This window comes from Lynx canadensis, chromosome X (genome assembly GCF_007474595.2).
Source record: "Lynx canadensis isolate LIC74 chromosome X, mLynCan4.pri.v2, whole genome shotgun sequence".
Classification (NCBI taxonomy): Eukaryota; Metazoa; Chordata; class Mammalia; order Carnivora; family Felidae; genus Lynx; species Lynx canadensis.
This window is the reverse complement of record NC_044321.2, coordinates 104458803-104472432: the sequence shown is the minus strand read 5'-3', so window position 1 is coordinate 104472432 and position 13630 is coordinate 104458803.

Below are 13630 nucleotides of genomic sequence, written 5' to 3'. Positions count from 1 at the left end.
TTCCCTGGGTTGGAGTGGGGGGTGGGGAAGAGAAACCTAAAGAACTTGGGGTCCTAATTCTAAATGCAGGGCGGGCTGGGGAAGCTGTTCAGAGAAGAGGAGTACTCTTGGGCTTGCTCTCCCTTAGGGCCTGGGATGAAGGTGATTAAGGAAGTAGGGCAGCTTGGGAGGGGCAGAAGGGGCTAGACTTTAGGGGTGATAGCTGAGTTGGGATATTTACAAAGTATATTAAAGAAACCACATCTATCTTAGTCTTGTGTATGCTTGGGCCTTCTCTCTTTTCTCAGAATCCCAATGGTCTTTCTAAGGGCATAGTTATCAACTAGGGACTCTCAAGAATGGAGATACCCTTATGTGTGTTAGATAATGAATTTGTAGTATAGGTAAGGAACATGTCCCTAAGGTAAGAATGAAAAAAGCCTCAGGCTCATGGGGAATCCAAGGCCCAGAGGAAGAGAAATGATTTACCTAAATTAGGATTCAAAGTAAAAGTTAACACTTACTGAAACTTTACAGGTACTGCCGGACACATTACATACATTACCCCACTTAGCCCTCACAATAACCTTATGAAGCAGAATCAGATGTTGTATTATCACATTTTACAAATAATGAAACTGAAGCTCAGAAAAACTAAGACACTTGTCCAAGGTATAGCCAGGATGCAAACCCAGGCAGCCTGACTCCAGCACCTGTGCTATTAACCACCTTAATCTGCTACTAGTTTAGACCAAGGATTAGGTCTCCAGACTCCCAAATCCGGGTTGTTGTCATTATTCTACATTGTCTTGCATGGAAATGCAGTTTCAGTAAGTCAAATTCCGGTCCCAAATTAAATATAATAGCAAGGCAGTTTGTCACTTTAAATGGATTTTCAGTTAATTCTTTTGTAAGGTAAATACCCCCATTAAAAAAAACCTCCTCTCATCCATAATTTACCTGCTTTGTGATGTTCCTATATTGTGAGAACCATCTGTGGGATTGTGTGGTTGGTTTGCTTCCTATACAGGCCTGTGTGAATTCTGCTTTAGGTGGCATCTTCCCCAGCCTGCTCTGGCTCTTTTATGGGCTACATGCCTACACCAGACTGTCAGTGTAAGTCCAGGAAAAGTGAAAGAAAGTTAAATCAATGAAATTTTTTGGGCCATCTTCTATTTTGTTTTCCTTGTGCTATTGCTTATTGTTGAGCAAGCAAACATTCTTATTCAGTGTTTGTATAGAGGAATGCATGAATACAATCATCCATTTTGCACTTGCTGACACCTACTATGTGCCAAACACTATGCTAAATCCTGGGGGACACAGGGATGAACAAGGTATGCATTGTCCCTGTCTTCATGGAATTTTGAGTCTAGAAGAAAAACATGTAGATTACAAAACATTCTCTCTCAGGTTCCCCTAAGTGGAATCTCCTGTCTTCTCCATCCCTATTGCCTAAGCATGAGCTCTCACCATCTGTCTCTTCCTTGGGCCACTGCAGCTGGTTTACCAGTCCCTGCCTCCTCCCAACCCCCCACCCCAGCCTGCACATAGCAGACAGCAGCAGACAGACTCCACCTTTGAAAACATCCCTTTCAACATGTCACATCCTTCCCCTGCTCAACCTGCTCAAAATCCTTGAATGACTCTCCATTTCCTGTCCAATGGGGTCCAAATTCCTTCACCATCTGGCTAGAGTCAAGCAATTCCATGAGCCCATCTTGCCTCATCTTCCCCTCCCTACCCTTATTCCCTACCTGTCCCTATACCCTAGTAGGGAGGGTCTTCTTACCATTCCTATAAACTGCCATCTTCTTCCTAATCTGTACTTCAGTTCTATCTCCTCAAATCCTACCTATCTTTCAAAAGATCCAGCTAGAATACCACCTCCTGATGGAACTTTCCAGTAAGGACTGCCCCCTTCCTCTGCTCTCCTTTCCCTGTAATCCTGGGCCCAAATTCTGGTTGGTGTGAGGATCAAACAACATGCCATCATGGGTAAATGTTTTGTATCACATAATGTGAGGTTGTCTTCATACCAATTCTCATATCTACCATTTATTGAGCATTTGTCCTCTGCCAGGTAGTGGGGATCAGTGGTTTACAGACATTGAATCCTCATAAAACTCCATGGAATAGATAATATCTATTATTAGGTCCATGATTCAGATGAGGAACTGAGGCTCAGAGAAATTAGATATCTGGCCCAGGATCACACTTTTATAGATAGGTCCATCTGGGGAGCCTGTGCTCTTTCAGGAGATGGTCCATTGGACCAAGCTTGGTTGAATCTCAGTTCTGCTTTTGTTTTTTTAGTTCCTTGTAGTTCACCACTATACGTCCCTTGGTGTTTTTTTAACACTTGATTTTTAAAAGTTCTATTGATATTTCTCCTGGTCATGACTCTCTGTTTTTATTTTATCATTATTTTATTGTAGTAAGCTACTTCCAAGATTTTGGGAAACAAGGCGAAAGTAATTAAACACATGTAGATAAAATGCACTTCTCCCATCTTCTCTCCCAGTGTCCAAGAGAGAAGTGGGTGCCAGCGCTGGGCAAGCATCATCTAACCCTGAACTCTGAGAGGCCTTGAGGAAAAGGCAATCTAAGGCAGAAGCCAAAGGTCAGTTCCTTCTGTGAAATAAAAGAGTACAGAGTCTGTGCCAGGTCCTCTAGCAAAATGCCAAACTGTGGCATGGACTCTATTTCCTTCCATGGTTTTATTTTTATTTTTAAGGAGCCATCAGGTGGTAATGGATGATTCATGCTTTACTTACTCTTCTTGTTTATTTCCCTTCCTCGACCTTCAGATTTTTTTTCCCTGAATGTTTGTTCCGGGTTTTGACAAAGCACTGAGGTACTAGACTTGCCTTGGTGACTTTTTTTTTCGTGTAACGTCTTCTTAGGGAAAAAAAATGAAAGGAAGTGACAGTATTCCCAAACCATCTTTTATTCCATGAGTGGATGGATTGCACCTGCTACCTCTAAGGTCACTCTCCGATTGTTTCCTTTTACAGTAAAACCTCATTAGAAGACACTTCATGAGCACAATGAGTAGGCTTGGGCCCTACCTGGCCTTACTTTGCCCACTCTTGGCAGAAAGAGCCATCTGAATAAACGGACTCCATGTGCTGGTTTTTCCATAGTCTAGGCAGCAAATTTTGTCACTCCTTTGGAAGCACCATTTGCATACAAATGATTGATGCTGGGGATTCTTTTTTTTTTTTTTTCCTTACATTAAGGCAAGTCTCAATTAGGCTATGATTTGTCAGCCTACTTGGAGTTACTGTGAATTATTCAAAGCAATAAAGCTTCATTTCATTACACGTAACCTACAATACAAATGATTCACTAATTTGAAGGGCTACCTCCATTAGTTTGAGTAAGTGAGGTTGGACTACATTCAATAGCAATTTATTGATTTCTTTCATCATTCAAATCACTCTTCCTGGGTAAAAAAATTTTTTAACAGCCCCGGTTCACTTTAGGAAGACTGGAACAGTGGGTTCTCCCTCAGGGACAAAAGTGTGCTGTCCACTCACCTGTCCTTGAGTTTGGAACCTTAATCATAGGGATCCCTTTGCCCCGATACATCCCAATGCTTGTAGTCTACTCCTTTGAGGCTAAAAACATGGGCTGCAGGTTCATGGTCGGGGTATGGCTGGGATGGAAGGTTGCTTCTGTGTGATGCAGTCCAAGTTGCTTTACCTCTCTAGGTTTGAGTTACCTCATCCTGCAATTGCACACTCAACCTGTGGAGATTAAGGACGGTCAGAGGCCAGGGTTAGGGCTCAGACTGTGAATGAAGAACTAAGTGAAGGGGCCTTCCTTGTCTAATACTGACTGCCTTGCCTGCTCCTGGGTAGCCCTGTGCTCTACCCACTGAGTTAAAGACACAAGGCACTAGACAACTAGAGAAGACTAGAATTATAGGACAAAAACATTGAGGAAGGTGGAAAAAGATACCAGATAATTCGTATTCCCTATCCAGTACTTATAGGCTCTCTGTAAAGAAGGCAAGAAGGAAAAGCTTGCTTCCACAGTTACTGGTGTAGCAAGGAATTCTCAGATTCCAAATAAATATTTGAAATGGGCGTCTTTCTTTATTGTGAATTTCTTTCTGGGAGACTCTGGCCATGGCATGCCACTCAGTATGCTTCAGCAAAGTGTCTCTTCTTGGCCTATACTAAGGGTGGAGAGGAAAGGAGATGGGCTGGGCCACCTTGGCCATGTTTGAGTTACCAAATGACAATAGAATTCCTGCTTAGAATGCTAGGGAAATGGATTTCTCTGATCTCCTGGGAGGAATTGTAATCACCAAGTTTTGAAAAGCCTAGGGAATCTGTAGCTGAAGGCTGTCTTTCATTTGGGACAGGAAGAGACAGACACGGAGGGTGAAACTGATAACTGCAAGGGCGTGAAGCACCATTTCCCCCTGCAGGATGCTGGAGCTGGCTTGGAGAAGAGGAGGCAGTGGTAGTGATGGGGGAATCTACCCTATTTGACCTAAGTGCTTACAACCACCCTATGAGATCACTGCCATTACTATCCCTACTTTATAGATCAAGAAACTGAGGCACAGAAAGAGAGTTCACGCGGCTAGTGAATTACAGAGCTGCAATTTGAACCTTGGATTGTCTGACTCCAGAGCCTCCAGTCATGGTTATTTGGAAGTACATCTGGACTAGCAGGGAGAAAAGGAGAAGAAGAAGTGGAGGGGGTTATGATAACCTGGCACCTCAAGGGCTCTGAGGTGGCCTCAATGCCAAGAGGTAACATAGTGTAGTGGTTAATAGCATACATCAGGGATCCAACAGTGTAAGTCAATAGTCTGGGTTCAAATCCCAGATCTATGACTTCCTGACTGTGTGACCTTGGACAAGTTACTTGACCTCTCCATGCCTCAGCTTCTTCATCCTTGAAATAGGGATATAGGGATAATAATAGTACCCACTTAATAGGGTTCTTGTGAAGATTGAATGGTTCAGTGCAAGAGAATGTTTAGATACCACCTGACATTCAGTGAATGCTGCCTACTTATTTAACATTTAGCGTAGCAACGAGTGCACAAGTGCTAGGTCTGTGGTTTACTGGGAGATCTCTGAGCTTCAGTTCCTCCCTGAAACCTGCTTTATGGTTTCTGTGAGACTCTGAAGCAATGCATAAGAAGAAGAGCACACAATGAATAGTCAATTCCCAAAGCGGTTTTGCGTTATTATATCAGCCCCATGCAACTAACCCTGAGGTAGAGTCCGCATTCTCCTGTTGGCCTAGGATCTGGGAGTTCAGACATTAAATGAGTGGGTCATTGGCAAGGGATGGGGGGCACCTTTAGCTATGCAAGGAATTCCATTAAAAATTTTTTTCAGTCTTTAATTATTTTTGAGAGAGAAAGAGACAGAGTGAGAGCAGGGGAGGAACAGAAAGGGAGATGCAGAATCCGAAGCAGGTGCCAGGCTCCAAGCTGTCAGCACAGAGCCTGACACAGGGCTCAAACCCACAAACCACGAGATCATGACCTGAGCCAAAGTTGGACGCTTAACCGACTAAGCCACCCAGGTGCCCCAAGGAATTCCATTTTTAATGCAAGTGACCTTAGGTCCTGCTGACACACAGTGAAGAGGGAAAGAGGGCGTGGCCTCAGATATCCCTGGGCCCAGGTCTAGAGCCTCAAGAATCCAAGTCCTGCAAGGTGGTAGAGCCAGTGGGGAAGCGCTCAGCCTCCAGAGCCAGACCTGCCTGGGTTCAATCTCAGCTCTGTCACATATTGTGAGACCTTGGCCAAGTCATTTTTTTGCTCTGTGCCTCAGTTTCCCCATATAGGAAATGGAGATCATATTTGTACCATCCTCACAGTGGTGTTATCAGGATTAAGTGCATGAACACGTGTAGAGAGCTTAGAGTAGTGCTGGGTACATCGTATGATTATTGTTTATTTCTTTCCAGAGAAACCAGGAAGATGAATGAAAAATGAAGGAAAACTGTGACGCTTCTCTCCACCCTCTCCTCTTCCCCAGCGTCTGGAAGATACTCTTGTCCAAATGGGAAATTGAAGCTAAAATAGCACAATAAAGGAAAGGAAGCACGGGAGCAGATGGGCTCCCACTCACTGTCCTGAGGAATGTGCTGACTATTCAGGAACAGGGCCTTTGGCAGTCACTTAGCACAATCACGGAGCAAAAGGAAATGATCAAGTCTGTCATCAGGGTCAGTGCCAATTTATTTAAGAAAGTATCGAGGCTGAGAAGGAGGATGTTGGGAATGGGAGACCCCACACATTTCTGGAGCTAGTTCACAAAACCCCCCAGGGTGGCAATCCCAAGTGAGTATGGCTGGAGATGTCCCTTTCCTGAATGCTCTTCCAAAGTCCCCAGTGACCAGAGGCTGGGAATGGGGGCTTTGAGCCAAGAATGATAGGGGAATTGGTGGCCTGCATGGGCTGAGTCCAGCCTGGGCTCTAGTGCTTCCTTTATTCTATTTGGCAAACTTGTATCAAATGCCTTCTGGGCCAGCCAGTGGGCTAGGAGCCATGGAGGGTGATGGGAAGAATGGTACAGGTAAGGTCTTTGCCCTGGAAGAGCTCATACAGGATAAAAGCTGTGCTCCCTACCCATGGGAAACACTAAGTGGTCAGGGACCAAACTGCTACCCTCTTCCCAAGGAGTTTCCCCTGGAAAAAAGGGAATGTCTAGAAAGGATAATGCTTAACATGAAATAACCTCTTTTGGTGGAATTAGTGGGGTTTATATTTCCCAGAGCATAGAGTGGCCATGACAGACTGTAAGTTCATTAAACGAAAGGCTTATGCCTCCATCAATCCCTTGAGCAGCCACTAGCACGGCTTTACACCTAAAGAGACTTATAAGCAGGGCATTTAGAATTAGATCCCACCAGCTCTGAGTGTCCACTCTGTGCCAGGCACAATGCTGCATGCTCTCCCATGCTTGAATATCATAGAAAATTTATCTGTTGTGGATTAATGTGAATATTCAATGATTTGACATGAATCATAGAAAGTCTGTAGATGTAATGTGGCCCAGTGGTCCTCACAGTGTGGTCTCTGGACAAGTAACATCAACATCACCTGGGAACTTGTTAGAAGTGCAAAATCTTGGCCCCATCCCATATGTGCAAAATCAGAAACCCCAAGGGTGGGGCCCAACAATCTATGCTTTAACAAGCCCTCCAGGGGATGCTGGTGCATGCTCAAGACTGAGGACCACTGCTCTAACCCGGTGATCTTTAAAACCCTTTAACCCAGGGATGGGAGGTACCATGAAGATTCTGACAAAACCCCTAGGGAGGAGAAGGGGCTTGAGCAGCTCTATTTTCAGGTGTGTTACGTGTTGAGCTGCCACATCAAGATTGTGTCTAAAGAAAGTGCTCCAAACTGAAAAAGTTTGAAAACTATGACTTCACTCTACCTATCCTGCCTTATCACCTGTACAGATGGGGACACTGAAGCCTAGAAAGGAGAAGGCTCAAGGAAGCAAGGACGGGACTAGAACCCTGGCCTCCTGTTGCCCCAGATACTTTGAGGCATCTCAGGGAGCCCCCTCATGAGAGAGGAAACAGGAGGATAAGCCTTTGAACTATATTTTATTAAGATCCTGAGGGGAATTTGCTTGTCTTTCTAGTTGTGCCAGGAAAGGCCAGAGGTTTCTAAAGTTCTTGGAGGTAGCCCTTCTGGATTCCTCTGTCCTCCTGTGGCCCAGGATTTGTAGCCTCAGACCACCTCCCAGCCAGCCTGACTCCTCCGACCAACCACCAGCATTCATCTCAAGGCAGAACATAATGGGGGGTCTGCCTGAACTCCTAGTCTCTTCCTCCATTCCCCAGCCAGACCCCTCATGCCCACCTAATGCTTAAGGGTCTGCCCAAGTCTGCATTGCCATGGTCTCCATTCTTTACTCAGCTGTGCCCCAGGCAATGCCCTGTCATTGCCATCACACCAGGAATTGGGATCATTGTGAGCCTCTCTTGGGGGAGGGTGGGTATCATTGCATCCTGTTCCATATCTCCTCTCTTCCCAGCCCCCAACACTGCCAAGTCTGTTGTCCAAGCAAGTGGCTCACAGAGATTGGTAAGTGAGCAGGGGAGATATTCATGGGATTGAGGTCTTTACCACCTGCTGCTGGTTCTGCCCAAGGCCCAAAGACTCAGCTGGTAGGACTTCCCCACTGCTGCCTATGCTTTTTTAAGATGCGGGTGTTACCTTTGACTTTGGACTTCGGTTGCTACAAACCTCTTAGGGCTGTTTTTCCCCAGGGCAATAGCACTTAGTCCAGTCATCTCCATGTGGAGGGGAAAATGCAGTGGCTTCTCTGGGTGCTGACTGACAGCACTGAGGCTAGGGCAAGAGTCTTAAGTGGCTGAGCCTACGTGAACAAAGTCAAGGCAACTGTGGTGTGGTGTGTGAGTCAGCTGCTTGGCTCTTCCCTTCCAAGCCAGAGAGAGGGAGGGCACACATGTGCACACATGGGTGGAGGAAATGGGTTCTAAAGGAAAGAACCAATGAAAAAAAAAGAAAAAGGAAACATGACTCGTAAAGGCTAACATTTGCAGGGCAAGACAGCTCATCCCCCCCTTGCAAAAGAGTGTTTGGAACCCTAGCCAGGTCCCCCCTGTCTAACTTCTTGGCCTCTGTGGACTGACATAGCAGGAATTATCAGCTGATGGAAGCCAAGCAGTGTGAAGGAAATAGCCTGACCTCTGGAGTCAGATGCATGAACATTCAACTCTGGGCTCAACCACTCACTAGATGATCAAATGTATGCCAGGGACTTTACCTCCTTGAACCTTGGTTTCCTCAGCTCCAAAAAAGGAATGGTAATATTATATTGAACCCTATGAAAATGCCATTTTGTAAGTTAAGAAAGGTTGAATATTGCCAATTTCATATTGGTTCAATCCAGTTGGTTCAACATTTCTCCCAGGGTTATTGTGCAGATTAGATGAGGCAATATAAAAAAGTGTCAACAGTTGACATATAGTAAGTGTCCACTAAAAGATAGTGATGATGATGGTGATGACAGTGGGTGTCTAACAAGTGCTGGCCACAGATTGAGGCCTAGCCCTGACCATCTCACAAATACAGATCCTGGACAAGCTGAAATACATCAGGGACATCATCTGAGGGGTTAAAATGGACCCTTGGCCAAATACCCCTCCTTTCTGTGCTGGGTCATCTCTTAAAATTTCTGGCTTGAGGCACCTGGGTGGCTCAGTCAGTTAAGCATCTGACTTCGGCTCAGGTCATGATCTCACAGTCTGTGAGTTTGAGCCCCATGTCGGGCTCTGCTCTGACAGCTCAGAGCCTGGATCCTGCTTGGGATTCTCTCTCTCCCTCCATCTGCCCCTCCCTCACTTGTTCTCCCTCTCTCTCTCTCGAAAATAAACATTTAAAAAAGTTAAAAAAATAAAATGTCTTGCTTACGGTTCACTCTTTGTGGTGAAGACACTCTCCAACAAAGCCTCCCATTAAAGAGTCACAAAAGGGAACAGATATAGTCATCGGCTCACTGATCCACTCATTTATTCAGCAGTTTGAGACGCACTATGCTAGGTGCTGAGTTGAAGAAGGTATGGTCCCTGCCCTGGAGGAATTTGCAATTTGGTATAGGAAAACCCGAAGACAGGTACTGAAAGTTCCTTGTTGACAAGTGTCATAGTCATAAAAATTGTGTCCCAAGACTCATGGGGGTACTGGGGAGGAGGGATCATCCAACTCTGTTTGGGGGTTAGGGAAAAAATTACACAGAAAAATATGACATGCCAGATGGCCTTGAAAGATATGTGGGAATTCCTGGGCTGGAGATGGCATGGCTCTAGAAGGACATTTCAAGCAGGGGAAACCTAGTATGTAGAGGCACAAGATTGCAAAGGAGAGTGATTGGGATTGGTTCGAAGTTCAGCAATAGGGATTGGTTCGAAGTTCAGTGTCTGGAGCATGGGGCAGGGAAAGGAGTATCAGAAGCTAAGGCTGATAGGGTAGGTCAGGACTGAGGAAGTGCAATTGTATGTCAGCCTAAAGGACTTGGATTTGATCCTATAGGCAAATGAGAACCAACAGATAAGGGTTTCCCAGAGTGTCCAGACAAAAAACCACCTGATTTTATCTGAAGTGGGCCCTGAGAATCTGAGATAGAGGGTTTTTTTTTTTTTTACCATTAGTAATTATTCTCAGCTTTACTGAGGTATAATTTATATACAATAAAATGCACCCAATGTAAGTGTACAGTTCAATGAGTTTTGATAAATACATATACTCATGTAATCAGTACCACCTTGGACCTGGGCAAATGGAGCCCCTGCCCTATGGCTTGCATCTTGCCGTGGCAGTGGGGGGAGTTCTGTGCTTTGTAACACTTTCCTTAACGTTTTCAAAGTTCCCTTTTAGTTCCTGGGAGCAGACATGGCCAGCAATATCATCAGGGTGGGCTGCCCATAGTACACAATAGGTCCCAGGTTGACAAGGGACATGATAACATGTTTCTCCCCTTCAAGGAATTTTTGAGTCTCTAGACTCCTCCCCCACCATGCTTGGGGCCCACCAGGTGTCCCAAAGAACTCCAGGATTCTCACCTATGGGACTCTTGGTTGGTACCTAGTTCTGAGAGGGTAGTGAAGCCAGTGGAGCAATGAAGTATTTCTTTGACACAGATGCATGAAATTGGGCCACCAGAATGATACTGACACACTGGTTTTGGATGGTTCAAATAGTGTCTATAAACAGGGGCCACATAAAATGCATTTTCCCAGGCTCTGAGCCCTAAGAGTAGTTGAGTATGTATGATCACCCATGCAATCAAGATTTACACCATTTTCATCACTGCAAAAACTTTCCTTGAAGAGTTTTGGAATTAATTTTACTCCCACTCCCCACCCTTGACTACTACTGTCTTGCTTTCTGTCACTCTGAGGTTAGTTTTATCTATTCTAGAATTTCAAATAAATGAAATATTACAGTATCTAGTCTTTTATGTTTGGTTTATTTCAATTAGCATAATGCTTTTGAGGTTCTCCATGGTGTAGCAGGTATCAGTAGTTTGTTTCTGTTTATTGTTGAATATCCATTATATTAATATACCATAGTATATGTTCCATATTGATACTAATTATAATGTATACATGCTATACCATTGTATTAACATACCATTGGTCCATTATATGGATATATCACAGTTTGTTTATCTATTCACCCATTCCTGGACACTGGGGCTATTTCTAGTTTGAGGTTTTTATAAATACAACTGCTCTGAATATTTTTGTACAAAGCTTTTTGTGGGCATATGTTTTAATTTCTCTTGGGTAAAAATACCTAGGAGTGAAATTACTGTGCTGAAACTTTGGCTTATATTTAATTTTATGAGAAACTACAGACCGATTTCCACAATGGTTGTACCGTTTTATATACAAATTGCTGGTGCCTGTTGCTTCGTATCTCCTTGGTATTGTTATTTTCGAAAATTTCAGCTTTTCTTATGGGTGTGTGCTAGTATCTCATGATGGTTTTAATTTGCATGTCACTAATGACTAATGATGTTCAACATCTTTTCATGTGTTTAGTGGCCATTTGTCTGTCATCCTTTGTGAAGCATCCATTCTTTGGGTATAATTTACAGACAATAAAATGCACCCATTAAAAGCATGCGATTCAGTGAGTTTGGTCTTTTCAAAGCACCAGCTTTTGGTTTCACTGATTCTCTCTCTCTCACTCTCTCTCTCTGTTTTGCTGTTTCATTGATTTCTGCTCTTACCTTTATTATTCCCTTCCTTCTACTTACTTTGGGCTTAATTTGCTCTTCTTTTTCTAGTTGCTTAAATTGGAAGCTGAGTCATTGATCTGAGACCATTCTCTTCTAATACAGATATTGAGTGCTATAAGCTTCCCCATAAGTACTGTTTTAGAGGCATATCACAAATGTTTATATGTTGTTTTTGTTTTCTCTCATTTAAAAATATTTTCCAATTCCTTTTTGACATATTCTTTGACCCGTGGATTCTTTAGAAGGGTGTCATTTCATTTCCAACTACTTAAGGATTTTCCAACATCTTTTTGTTATTGACTTCTAATTTAATTCTGTTGAGGTCAGAAAACATATTCTATATGATTTCAGTCCTTTAAAATTTACTGAGCCTCATTTTATGACCCAGCATATGGTTTCTTTTGGTGAATATTCCATGTGCGCATGAGAAGAATGTGTTTTCTGCAGATGTTGGGTGTAATGTTCTATTCATGTCAATTAGGTCAAGTTGATTGATAGTGTTGTTCAAGTCTCCTATGTCTTATTGATTTTCTGTTTACTTGTTTTATCAGTTATTGAGAGAGAACTGTTGAACTCTTCAACTACAATTGTGACTTTGTCTAGTTCTTCTTTTAGTTCTGCCAGTTTGGGCTTCATGTATTGTGAAGCTTGTTGTTAGGTACATACACATTTAAGGTTGTTATATTGTCTTGATGAAGTGACCCTTTTATGATTATAAATGTCTTTACTCTTGGTAATATTCTGTGTCTTGAAGCTTACTTTGAAATTGATGTAACCATCCCTGGTATATATTTTTTTTAAGTTTGTTTGTTTGTTTGTTTGTTTTTAGTAATCTCTACACCAAACGTGGGGCTTGAATTCATGACCCTGAAATCATGAGTCATACGCTCTCCTGACTGAGCCAACCAGGTGGCTCTTTCCCTGGTGTACTTTTATTGATCATCTTTGTTTTAAACTGTGTCTTTATACTTAAAAGATGCTTCCCATAGAGAGTAAAAAAAAATGAAGCCAATTTTGTTTTTCATACATTAAGATAATCTCTGACTTTTAACTGTACTGCTTAGAGTACATTTACATTTAACGTAGTTATTGATATAGTTGGGTTTATGTCATCCATTTCTCTATTTGTTTTCTATTCTTCCCATCTATACCTCACTAACTTTTTTTCTCTTTTTCTGCCCTCTTTTGGATTGGGTATTTTCTTTAGAAACTTTCTATTTTGAAATAATTTTGGATTCACAGAAGAGCTGCAAAGATAGTACAGAGTGTTCCTATATACTTTTTATCCAATTTTCTTTAATGTTAACATTTTACATAAACATGGCATATTTATCAAAACTAAGAAATTCACATTGGTATAATATGACTAACTATAGACTTCATTTGAATTTTCTCATTAATGCCTTTTTCTGTTTCAGAATCTCACCCAGGATACCACATTTCTTTCTTTTTTTTAGTGTTTATTTATTTTCAAAGGAGAGGGAGAGACAGAGCATGAGCAAGGGAAGAGCAGAGAGAAAGGCAGACACAGAATCTGAAGCAGGCTCCAGGCCCTGAGCTGTCAGCACAGAGTCTGATGTGGGGCTCGAACTCACAAACTGTGAGATCATGACCTGAGCTGAAGTTGGATGCTTAACTAGCTGAGCCACCCAGGCGCCCCCCAAGATACCACATTTCAATTAGTCATCATGTCTCCTTAGGTTTCTCCTAGCTATGACAGTTTCTCAGAATTTTCTGGTTTTTGATGACCTGTACAGTTTTGGGAACTATGAGTCAGGTATTTTGTAAAATGTCCCAATTAGTGTTTGGTGTTTTCTCTTGATTAGTCTGTGGTTATAGATTTTGGGGAAGGATACCATAGAGGTATGTGCCCTTGTTATCCA